General features: G+C 44.2%; 1 protein-coding gene and 1 long non-coding RNA gene across 4 annotated transcripts in view; one reads left to right on the top strand and one right to left on the bottom strand.

The window, feature by feature from the left end:
• Positions 1–5,445, top strand: part of LOC141068773 (uncharacterized) — a 37,337-nt gene extending 31,892 nt beyond the window's left edge. Inside the window, exon 3 of the long non-coding RNA XR_012226496.1 lies at positions 3,103–5,445. This is a non-coding gene — a long non-coding RNA (uncharacterized lncRNA). The remainder of the gene's footprint in view (positions 1–3,102) is intronic.
• Positions 1–13,032, bottom strand: part of PNPLA7 (patatin like domain 7, lysophospholipase) — a 339,713-nt gene that overhangs the window by 61,289 nt on the left and 265,392 nt on the right. The window lies entirely within an intron of this gene.

Raw genomic sequence — 13,032 nt, 5'->3', positions numbered from 1 at the left:
GTGAGTGCCCTGAAAAAGTGGGCCCTGCGTGGTATCCCTCTCTTATTATCCGCTCACTATACCGGCTGGCGCCATTATTAAGGGAGGCTCTGTGTACCCTCCCCCACTGCAGCTGTCTCTGTGGGGCCCCCTCTCCCTCCCCTGGCCATAAGGATCTGTACCGAACAAGGCTGGTTGCCGTCCTCATAATCCCTGAGGCATCCCTCTGTAGCTTGACCCACAATTAACTGTTACCAGCCCTGCTGTAACCTTCACCTGTGGGGGGTGACACCTGGATCACACGTTTTCAGCCATTTCATCAGACCGCACTGCAGATAAACATGAGCCGACTTAAAGTGTCTGGGCGGCGGAAAAATTGAAGGAATTTGTTAGACCTGACCCCGCTGAAAGTGCACAACATAATAGAAGCACTTCCTCTCAAGTTCAGCGCAAAAATCGCCCTTCGGGGGGTGCGGAGGAGACGGATCAGGAGGAATTGACCCTTAAACAAGCGTCTGAGCAGTTTATGCAGGCTCTCTCTTTGACGAGGACATCCCTGACGGAGAAGATTGAGGATGTTTATACGGAGGTGGGGAGACTTCGCCAGGAAATGCAGGCCATGAAGGGAAGCATTACGGAGGTGGAGACGAGGGTGTCCAAGGTGGAGGATACCATTACACCTATGGAGGCTAAATTAACGAAGGTGGCGGGCTCCATGAATGCTTGGAAGCAGAAGGCGGATGATTTAGAAAACAGAATGCGCCGGAATAATATCCGTATCGTTGGTCTGCCTGAGTGCTCGGAAGGTCAGCATCCTGAGCAGTTTCTAGAGGATCGGCTTAAGACCTCCCTGGGAGATGAATTCTCCTCAATGCTCGCTGTTGAAAGAACTCACAGGGTCCCTGCAAGACCGCTGCCTCCGGGAGCCCCACTTCGACCTTTCCTGGCACGCTTGCTCAATTGTAAGGACAGAGATACCATCCTGCATCTTGCACGACTGAAAAGTCCTATTAAGTTCAACAATGCTGTCGTTTCCATCTTTCCGGATTTTTCCATGGAACTGCAGAAGCAGCGGGCACAATTTATCGAGGTCAACATAGTAACATAGTTTTGAAGGCTGAAGGAAGACCTTATGTCCATCTAGTTCAGACTATTTTTAGTGCAGCTGTTCTGCATTGTTGATCCTGGGAAAGGCAAAAAACCCACAGAGAAGCAGCCAATTTTCTCCATAGGGAAAAAAAATCCTTACCCTAAGCTGGGTCAACCATCTACCTATAATATTCTGTTATTCATAACCTTCTATACTGTTACTCACAAGAAAAGCATCCATTCCTTTCTTAAATTCATTCAGTGAGTTGGCCATCACCACTTCCTCAGGAAGAGAATTCCAGAGCCTCACTGCTCTTACCGTGAAGAACCCTCTTCTATGCTGGTGGCAGAAATTGTCTTTCCTCCAAAGGATGAGAATGCCCCCTTGTTCTTGTCACAGTCCTTGGTACAAACAGTTCATTTTAGAGATCTCTGTATTACCCTCTGATATACTTGTACATATATATTAAGTCTCCCCTAAGTCTTCTCTTTTCTAGAGTAAATAGACATAATTTTGACAACCTTTCTGGGTATTGTAGTGAACCAACTCCATCATTTTAGTAGCCCGCCTTTGAACCCTTTCAAGTTCAGTAATGTCTTTCTTGAGCACCGGCGTCCAAAATTGCACACAATACTCCAAGTGTGGTCTGACGAGTGATTTGTACAGAGGGAGAATTATGTTTTCATCTCGTGTCCCCAGACCTTTTCTAATGCATCCCATGACCCTATTTACTTTGGTGGCAGCTGCCTGACACTGGGCACTCCAATTTAGCTTCTTATTGACTAAGATGCCTAAGTCTTTTTCCATGTCTGATTTCCCCAGCAGTTTCCCATTTAGTAAGTAATTATAGCATCTGTTTCTCCTTCCCATGTGCATAACCTTACACTTATCTGTGTTAAACCTCATTTGCCATTTTTCAGCCCAATTCTCCAATTTACTCAAATCTGTCTGTAGTTGCAAACTGTCCTCCTTTGTGTTAACTACCTTACATAGTTTTGTATCATCTGCAAATACTGTTATTTTACTGTGTAAGCCATCCACTAGATCATTAATAAATATATTAAATAGTAGGGGGCCCAATACAGAACCCTGTGGTACCCCACTAGTAACCCTGGCCCAATCTGAGTATGCACCATTAATAACCACTCTTTGTTTTCTATCACTAAGCCAGCTACCTACCCATCTACACATATTTTCCCCTAGCCCAAGCTTTCTCATCTTACTTACCAATCTTTTATGTGGGACAGTGTCAAATGCTTTAGAGAAGTCGAGATAAATGACATCCATTGATTCTCCTTGGTCCACTTGAGAGCTTACATCCTCATAGAAGCTGATCAGGTTAGTTTGACAGGAGCGATCCTTCATAAATCCATGTTGATATGGAGTTAAACATTTATTAACATTGAGATATTCCATAATGGTATCCCTTAGAAACCCTTCAAAAATTTTACCCACAACAGATGTTAAGCTTACCGGCCTATAGTTTCCAGGTTCCCTTTTACACCCCTTTTTGAATATTGGTACCACATTTGCTTGCCACCAATCAAAAGGAACAGACCCTGTTTCTATAGAGTCTTTAAATATAAGGAATAGAGGCCTGTCTATCACATTACTTAACTCCCTTAATACCCGAGGGTGAATGCCATCAGGGCCTGGTGATTTGTCAATTTTAATCTTACTAAGGCGGTTCTGCACTTCTTCCTGGGTTAGGCAGGTAATACTTAATGGGGAGTTTACATTATCACTCTGCATTTCCCCTGGCAAATCCTTTTCCTGTGTGAACACTGTTGAGAAAAAAAGTATTTAAAACATTTGCTTTTCCCACATCGCTCTCTATGATTTCACCATCATTGTTCTTTAAAGGGCAGACACCATCAATTTTAATCTTTTTACTGGTTTTTTTTTACTGTCTTTTTACTGTTTTTGTCCCTGAGCCGTCAAGAAACAGCTCAGGGACAGAAACATTGTATACTCGATGATATATCCGGCCCCACTTCGGGTTGTTTATGACAGTTCTTTCGTATTTTTCACAGATCTGGCGGAGGCGATTGAGTGGCTGCGGTCCCATAGGGGATCCCCTGCGAAAGAATCCTAATGTGGCGGCTGTTACTTCAGATTCTTTCAATCAAGGTCTAACTGGAGCTCTCTCGGCGAGTACCCAGATATCAACAATACCGGACGCTGTGCTCAGTGATGGTATCCCCTTGTTTATTTTTTGATGGGGGCAAGAAACTGTGCTCCTAGGTTACTAGGTTCCTGTTTTGTTTTTTCTTTTTCAAAAGTTTTAATTTTTATAGTTGTTTAGGTAGATGCCGCAGCTGACGCCAATTTTGCTATCTGGGTGGGATCTCTGCACTTGGTTCGGGCACCATAATGCATTATATCCAAATGGACGGGAATAGGTTCTGAGTTGATTTGTATGACTTGGAATGTAAGAGGCATAAAAACCCCTCGAAAGAAAATTAAGGTGTTCTCACAAATTAGACACTACCGTCCTCATATTGTGGCTCTGGTGGAGACGCACCTGACCAGAGATACAGTTCGGTGGGTGCAATGGTTTATACATGCTTTTCACACCAGCAATTCAAGGGGGGTTTCACTGTTAATTCATAAAGATGTTCGGTGGGAGGCCAGGGAGGCCCGGAAAGACACTGAGGGACGATTTGTGTCTGTGCACACACGCCAATGCCACGACTTGAGACTCTCTCCTTACTGCCCATTGTAACCAGTTTTAAATAATTGGGTGTTCACATTTCTCAGGGTAGTAAATTTGATTTGCAACTCAATATACAACCATTGCTGGAGACGGTCAGGGGTAAATTCGCGATCTGGGGTAAACTTCCACTGTCTGTAGCCGGACGTATTAATTTAATTAAAATGATGTTACTTCCCAAGCTTAGTTACCTTCTTCAACATAGTGCGGTAGTGGTGCCCAAATCCTTTTTTGCTAATCTGAACTCCCAAACCACATCCTTTATTTGGGGAAAGCCAGGCCTAAACTTAAACTAACCACTCTACAGAGGCCCAAGAGGGGAGGGGGAGCAGCGTTACTTGATTTCTTTTTATATTACTTGGCTGGACAGGCCAAGGCCATAAGTACATGGATGCCTGGAGGTCATCTCCCAAACTCTGAGTCATCTACTTCATGCTGCACGGATTAGTTGCCCACTGGGTTTTTTGGAAATGAGGAAAATAAATGTCTCGAGATTGTTAACTCTGCTTCGTCTGGCACGATCGATATGGAGACAGATTAAGGGGGTGGTTGGATTTGGGGATATTATAGCTGAAATGCCCCTATGGAATAATGACTACCTCCCGGTGCTACTTGAACATCCATCCGCCGAGTTCTGGGTTCAGTATAGTGTCTCTACGATAGGTGATCTATACGATCATGGAACTTTGGTGTCCTTTGAGCAATTACAAGTTAATCGCAGTGTCCTGAGATCCCAGTTTTTCCGTTATTTACAACTAAGATCAGCTTTTCAATCACACATGAGATGTATAGGTATAGATAATGGCATTTCGTCTCTACCTTTGATAGGGATCCTCAAATCACAGGGCCCTCAAGGTCTCATCTCCTCTCTATATACATATATGTAGTCAGTGGGGACAGAATGTGCCTTAGATTCTGTTAAGAAGAAATGGGAGAGGCTCATCCCAGATACACAGGGTGAGGAATGGGAAGAAATCCTGGAGTCACCTATCTGGGTATCTCCATCTGCCAACAACAGGATGATACAATTGTATATTATTAATCAATCATATTTGACTCCTATTCAACTCTTTAGGATGGGCCGATACCCGTCATCGGAATGTTTGAGATGTCACTCAATAGATGCATACTTCATCCATATGATCTGGTGCTGTCCTGTTGTTACGCAATACTGGAGGGAGGTAACATCATTATTACCATCTTTGGTACAAACCCCTGTTCCCCTTGAGCCACTGATCTGTCTATTTGGGGTGTGGGATGAGGAGGCATGGGGTCATTATGTTGGGATTTTTCTACGGGAGACACTGTTTATGGCACGGAAGGTACTAGCATTATGGTGGACGGGGAATTCACCTCCTTCTCTTGGGTCCTGGATCACTTTAGTAAATTCGATTATCCCATATGAACGTACGCTGTATGAAAATAGAGGGTGCCCGGGTAAATTTGAAAAGATTTGAGAGAGGTGGAACTCCTCTCACCTCACTTTGCAGAGCAGAGATGTCGCACAGTAAACAGCTTATTATGTGGAAGTAGGCTGCAGAATGGTTTATGTTTTGGTAGACGTAGGTAGGATTTAGAAGCTAGGCAGGTTTCATTATTGGCATAATAACACAACGCTATTGTGATTCAATTGGTATTATGTTTTGCTTTATTTATATACAACTGATGCACACATTATGCTTCACATTTTCATGTTTTCTGAGCATATGTATATTTTGTATCAAGCTTAACATCATATACTAAATGTGTGTATTATATAACTGCTTATGGTTAAATAAACAAATTAAAAAAAAAAAAAAAAGTTTTATCCTGAAGGACAGGTATTATTTACATAATACCAGTATGTTATTCTAAAAAGTTACAGAGACAAGTGGCTGCCACACAACACTGGATTATCTCATGGCACAAGAAAGTGTCAGACAGGGAAAATCCAATCTGTTCGACCTTGCCTTACTGTTATGGGAGATAGTTGTGTGTGTCCAAACCCATACAAGATGTGCAGCATTTCAGATCTTAAAGTGTATGGTGGCATAAAGGGGTTAGATAGCATTGGATGTGGCTGCTGAAAACCCTCCAGAATTCCAAGGGTTAAGAAACTATAACTACCAGCATGCATTGACAGTGTATGGTAGTGCTTCTTGCAATCATTTTTTTTTCGCTTCCTGACAAACAGAAATTAGAGAAATTTAATGGTAAGTTTATTTCCCAAAAATCAGTGTAGTTCCACATATATTAAAGTGGTTGAACAAAAATATCCTGTGAAACGTTTCAGGATTGAATCCATTTTCTACAAAGCATCCTAATTTCAAGGGCTCAAAAGTAATTGGACAAATTAATTTTGTCATACATAAAATGCTTATTTTTAATACTTTGTAGAGAATCCTGTCTGGAAGCAATGGACTTTACCAAATGCTGAGTTTTCTCCTTTGTGAGGCTTTGCCAGGCCTTCACTGCAGTTGTTGCTTGTTTGCAGGTCTTTCTGCCTTAAGTTTTGTCTTAAAGGGATTGTCTGGTCTAAATTGCTAAGTGTACAGTCACTCTGTGTGATTGCAGATTTACGAATCCCCCCCCGTGCGTGCAGTGTGCTGAGAGGATTCGCCAGTTTCTGAGCCAGGATCGGCATTTACGTACACATTATGCATATTCCCAGCCAAAACCTGACTATACGGCCTCGTATTGAGCATGGCCTTGCGCATTAGAAGCCAGTGCCTCCTTGATGGTCATGTCACAAGACGAATATGAGCAGAAAGTTTCGCCCTGAACACTTCAGAATTCATCCAGCTGCTTCTGTCATCAATAAACACTAGTGACCCAAGGGCATGGGCGAGCAGTGTATGCGGGGAAACTTGCCTTCCCTGAGCTCCCACAGCACTCATCCTGAACAACCCATTTACAGGCAGAGGAACGAACTAGCGCTTGAGTCACCCAGTTCCATAAAAATCCCTGAATGACAAGGAGCTGATCTCCGGGTTGTGGTGGTGTCATGACGTACTTAAGAAGCAAGGGAGAGATGAAGGTGCGGCGCTGGCTGAAATGCAAGATGGTGTCCACACTGCTGGCAGGTGGACGCAGGGAGGCAGAGAGATGCGACAGGACATGTGGCTGCGCAGCTGGAGCAGTTTGTCCACAAGCCTCCTTCCTCTAGTACCCCACTCAAGAGGCCACTGTCTGCTACACAGGGGATGAGAGGAACGATCCCGATTTATGACATTATCTATGGAGGAAGAGGAGGAGATAGAGTACACTGAACTAAGGGTAACCCTCAAGAGGCATTTTGGATCTACTGCAACTTCTAATGGGAAAAACTGTATCTTTGAAGAGATTTCCCAGGAGGACTGTCCTTCCTTGCAAGATGTCCTCAATGCAGGTAATAAATGCAACTTTACACTCCATACACTGTTGGGACAAGTCGGCCATATACAAGAATCTATTTGTAAAATAGGTCATGACATGCAGAGACAGGCGGAATGCACCACAGCAGTGGAAAGCAAAGTTAGTAAGTTGAAAGATACTCTCCCGCCAGTCACAGAGATATGATACCCTCACTCCTTTGCTGTCGAGAGAGCTCAGAGGGTCCCCACAAGACCAGACCCAGTGGGCAGACCCCATAGGCCTATTATGATCAAAATCCTGCACTACAAGGATCCTTTTCATACTCAGGAAATCACGAAAGACTCAGGACATCAGGCTGGGGGGACAGAAAATCTCCTTTTACCCAGACATCTCAGTGGAGGTCCAACGCAAAAGGTCCCAGTTTCTAGAAAAAGAGCAGAATGAGGGCACAGGGCCTGCAAGACTCGACGCTCAGGGTGGTCGCCCATGGCACTACCACATTCTTTGAGACCTCAAAATATGCACCCAAATGGCTGGACAGTAATGAGCAACAAAACCAGCAGGAGGCTGGAGAGGCCAGAGACAGCTCTAACACACGCCAATGCTAAAAGTCCTTTTTTCCCTTCTACCTGTTTTTATCTCTAGCAGGTCCCTTCATTGTAGGACTGAGGTCTCATTTAATGTTACTATGTGACATTAGTACTATTGTGGCTGGTACTTAGGGTTCAAACTAGTGATGAGCGAGCTCGCTCGCCACTGTTCAATACTTGATCGCATCGGGGTGCTCGGGTACGCTTAATACTCAATCGAGTATGGTGGGTGCTCGAGCGCCATACTTGAGTCCCCGGCTCGCATGTTTTTCAGCTGTTAGACAGCTAATTAACATGTGGGGATTGCCAACCATACTCTAGCAGGGTGTATCAAGTTCCTCTTTTTTCTAATTTTTGTCAGTTCTTGCATGGTCCGCATAGGCATTGTTAATTTCAGAGTCCCTCTTTCATAAATTAAACAGGATGCGTCTGACCATGTCACACACACCACATGCCCAGATAAGGTACTACAATGTTAAAATTACACATACCAATGACTATTGGTGAGTTTAGTTTTATTTAACCCTCTACTATGTCATTTATAGTAGTCAAAGGCGACAAGGAAATACGGTGAGAGATGGCCCGGCTATTAAGGGATAAATGTGGTGGGTTTTATCTTTTTAACTTTGTCTTATATACTAGTCCTTATACAGGAATGAATGTTTCCTAACATTTTTCCCTCATGCTGTTGCCATTCCATTTCCACAATTTTCCTGCCCCTCCTCCCCCAGCCCTTCTGTTAGGGTCTTCCAGAAAAATGCTCCAATTTACCACTGACTTCTATTATACCTGTCCGACCTGCTCGATTCGAGTATTTGCTGATCACTAGTCCAAACCTCTGTGGTACTTTAGTTTCTACATTAGTGCAGTGGGCCATGATACTAATAGAATGGTATATTGTTTATCACGTTTCTTCCTATGCAGGTGCATGCCCCTAATGGTTTGTTTCAGTCCCATCCCTTATTAGTAAAGGCAGGTTTACAACATAAATGGGAGGGGCTTTATTGGTTCACAGTTGTGGAAAATGGGGTGGTTGAATGTTTTGAATGCAAAATTTGGATACTTTTAAGAGCCAGGAGATTAGCTATCTACAAGACTCATCTTTTCTCATGGGTGTTCGTAACCATGGGTACAAAGATTGATTTTATTTCTTGGTATATTCGGGAGTTGAGCAACAATTCCAAAATATTAGCAATTCTTTACTATATAAAAGATTCAACCCCGCAATAATAGGGTCACAGGAGACCCATCTAAAACAATACTATCAATCTGATACATAGGTCCTGGAGCATGAGCCCCACACAGCCTCCCCAACATACGGCATGAGCCCACACAACCTCCCCCATATGCGGCATGAGCCCCACAAAACCTTTCCCCCATATGCGGCATGAGCCCCACACAGCCTCCCCCATATGCGCCATGAACCCCACACAGCCTCCCCCATATGCGCCATGAACCCCACACAGCCTCCCCCATATGCGCCATGAGCCCCACACAGCCTCTCCCATACGCAGCATGAGCCCCACACAGCCTCCTCCATGTGTGTCATGAGCCCCACACAGCCTCCCCATGTGCGTCAAAAGCCCCACACAGCCTCCTCCATATGCGTCACGAGCCCAACACAGCCTCCTCCATGTGTGTCATGAGCCCCACACAGCCTCCCCCATGTGCGGCATGAGCCCCACACAGCCTTCCTCATATGCGGCATGAGCCCCACACAGCCTTCCTATATACTTGCATAAGCCCTACACACCCTCCCTATATACAGCATGAGCCCCACGCAGCCTTCCTATATACTGCATGAGGCCCCCATAGCCTCCCCAAGTGCAGTATGTCAGCCCCATAGCCTCTCCATGTGCAGCATGAAAAATTCCCATACAAATAAAAAAAAAATAAAAAAAATAACACCACCACATACTCACCTTGGTCCCATTCCCCAGCGCTCTGCTTCTGTTCCTGTCTCCAGTGCGATGACTCTCTGCGGTACACAGCTGATGAAATGACGTCATCGCGTCAGCTGTTACACACGGTGATTGGTGGAGGAAGTGGCCAGAGGCCTCTCATCCCCCAAAGAAGTCAGCGCAGATGGTGACAGAGAGCGGGCGGGCATGGTGCAGCCGTGGACCTCTGGTTTCCAGCCCCCCCAGCTGTCTTGGTCTGAGACAGCCAGAGGGCCGAATGTGGCCCACAGGCCGCACGAGGCCCACATCTGCCCTAGAAAATAATGTACATCTTCAGCCAAATGAATCTTTAGCAATCCCAATGGTGCAAACATTCAAATACATGGGCATTTAGGTTACCAGAGAGGTTAATGACTACATCCCTTTAAATCTGAATACTCTGGTAAAGTCCAGAAATCCAGAAAAGTTGGAGACTGGGGGAATCTACACAGTTTCTGCCATAAGCAGAACAAACCGCACTAAAATGAGCCTCATGCCCTCTATTGCTCTATGCCTAACATAATTCTCCAGTTTGGATCCCAAAGCACTGGTTTAAAAAAATGCATAATATCTTCCAGGACCTGGTTTGGAAAAGGGCTGAAAAAGTTACAGTTGCCCAAGGATCACGGTGGTTTAGCACTTCCTAATGTATGGGGGTATTTTCTGGACTCTTAGGCTGGTTTCAACCTGACGTGTTTTTGCTGGTCGTTTTTACGACCCCAATGCATTTCTATGGGGGCCGCAAAAATTAGTAGGAGGGCTGTGCTCCGTATGGCAGTGAGGGCCGTATTTGCTGCCGTGAAAAAATATCGAGCTTGCTCAATATTTTTCACGGCTTACGGACACGGCCGCAATGCATTTCAATGGTACCGCAAAAACAACGTTAGCTTGTTTTTGCGGTACACCATATTTGCGGATCGCCATTTTTTCCCTGCTGTTTGTTATAACAGGGAAATACGGCGATCCGTGAAGGTTTTTTGCAGCCCGTTTTTGTGGAAGAACGTGGAAATTACGGACTACAAAAAACCACAGCAAGTGTAAAACCAGCCTTAGGCTTCTTTTACACTTCCCGTGTTTCTTGTGGCCCGATTTTGCCGTAATTTTAACAGTCTGTCGCAATAACGGGCAGCAAAAATATTTTATTAGGATCGACATTTTTCTGTTGGGATGGATTTTGAGATTTCTGTTGGGATGGGTTTCTGCAAATACGGTGTACCGCAAACACAAGCTTCCGTTGTTTTTGCAGCATCACTGATTCCACTGGGGGCCGTGTCCGTAAGCTGTGAAAAATATCAACCAAGCTCAATATTTTTTCACAGCCCTCACGGCCATACGGCGCTCCAATTAATTTTTGCGGGCCGTTTTTGCGGCCTCATAGAAATCTATTGGGGCCGCAAAAACACAGCAAGTGTAGAAGAACCCTTAGCTCCAACATTTCAGCGGATTAGAGAAGACTATGGATGCAAGGGCTGCGGTACTTAAAATACCGGGGGGGAGGGGATATTTTGGAACTCCTAGATTCAGATGTACTCAAAGCCAAATATAGTAATGCCGTGACCGTTGCTCTTAAACAAAGTGTGGTTGACTTGTAAAAAGTTGTGGGGGTTTGGGGGACTATTCCAACTATACTCCTATATGGCATATTCCAGGCTTCAGGGAGCTCTGTTATCTGGAAGGGTTTGGAGAATGGAGAAAACAGGGGCTGAATATTGATATCAGTTATATTTGGATGGACACTTCTGTACATCTGATCACCTAAAACAGACGTTCGGCATAAATCGGCATGTGCTAGCGATGTGCCGTCATTCTGTGAAGGACCCTCGGAAGCGGACAGCAATGTCCGAGGGTCTGTCACTGCTAGCGCAGATGAAGCATCTGCGCTAGCGGGCTCACATAACGCGATCGTATTATCTGAGTAGCGTTAATGCAGTCCATCAACGCTATGCGTTGAACGGACTGCATTAACGCTATGTGAACCTGGCCTAACTCATGCAGTCCATTAAAGAGCTTTTGACATGAATTGTCCAATTACAGTACCTTTGGGTTCCTTAAAAAGAGGCAGCTGCATATTAAAGAGCAGTAATTACTAAACCTTTACTCCAATTAAGATATGAATACCCTCAACTTAAAGCGGAGAGTCTGCACTTGCCCACATTGATTACCGTACATCTTGAATATGTTTTGGTAAACAGTTAAAATGTCAAAACATATACAAGCACACACACTCCTGACAGTGGCTGCTGGTTGCCCTGCTGCCAGCGTGACGTACCTCAGCTCCTTTAAGGAGCAATTATTCAGGTCAGAATTGACCCCTGACAATCTGTTACTAGGGAACACTGCATCTACCTATGAGGCCTAAAATCCCAGTATTGTGTATGTGACAGCAAAGCCAATTAGTGGTATCATAAGAAAAACATAAAAAAAAAATCTTACCTAGCAACTACAAAGCATGTTGCGGTAATGCGTCACAGACTATTTTGGTTCAGTAGACAGAAAATGCAGCAGATAACAGGGTCAGCGCTAAACACAGATACACACAGGCCTGTCCCCCGAGAACGTGGCTGGGACACAAAATACATATTACGTCACTGAGTTTCTTGTATTGTTTATTTTCTTGTCGGGTATAAGTACTTTTACATTAAAGAGGGTGGTGCCCCTTAATTTTTTTATTTTAGAGAGTCCCCCTTAGACCACATACGGTTCCCATGTGGTTATCACATTAATAATGCTATGTTTAGAAAGCCCATTAATTTCTTTTCTGTACAAGTAACGAACATTAAAAAAATAAATAATTGTACAACTTTTCATCATTTTTACATGATATTGTGCATGGGTCCCTGTGGGGGAATCATAACTGCGTGAAGCACTGTGTAGGCATTACAGCTGTGCGTGGGGCGCTGTGGGGACATTATAAGTGTGTACGTGGCACTTTGCTGGCCTCATACTATGGGTGGGGACATCATACTGTGTGATCACACTGTGCAGAGAAGCACTGGAGGGGTGGTATACTTCGCAAGCAGGTATTATACTGAATGGGAGCAATGAAAATGATTTATAGTGGGTAAGAGCGCTATAGCATTATTTCAATGTGGGCACATAAAAAGCAAAGGACAAGGTTACAGGTACAGCTTAGTATAAAAACAAGCAAACATTTGCTAAATGCCACATTACATGTTTTTCTTTCTGGAATTGCAAAGTTTGTGATCATGAAAACCGATTTTTTTGTATTAATTGATTGTTAATATTGGACTTGATCGCTCTTATATAGGAGAGTCAGCTCTTCAGCTTTTACATTGTAGCATGTGCTGTCCATACAGCAGCGCACACACAATCCGGCAGTCGGTAGAGCTTTAGGTAATGCTAGAACTTTTTTATTAACTGAAGAGA

The sequence above is a fragment of the Dendrobates tinctorius genome, unplaced genomic scaffold (genome assembly GCF_039654945.1).
Source record: "Dendrobates tinctorius isolate UK_male_01 unplaced genomic scaffold, ASM3965494v1 ptg000013l, whole genome shotgun sequence".
Lineage (NCBI taxonomy): Eukaryota > Metazoa > Chordata > Amphibia > Anura > Dendrobatidae > Dendrobates > Dendrobates tinctorius.
This window is presented reverse-complemented; position numbering and strand designations above follow the sequence as displayed.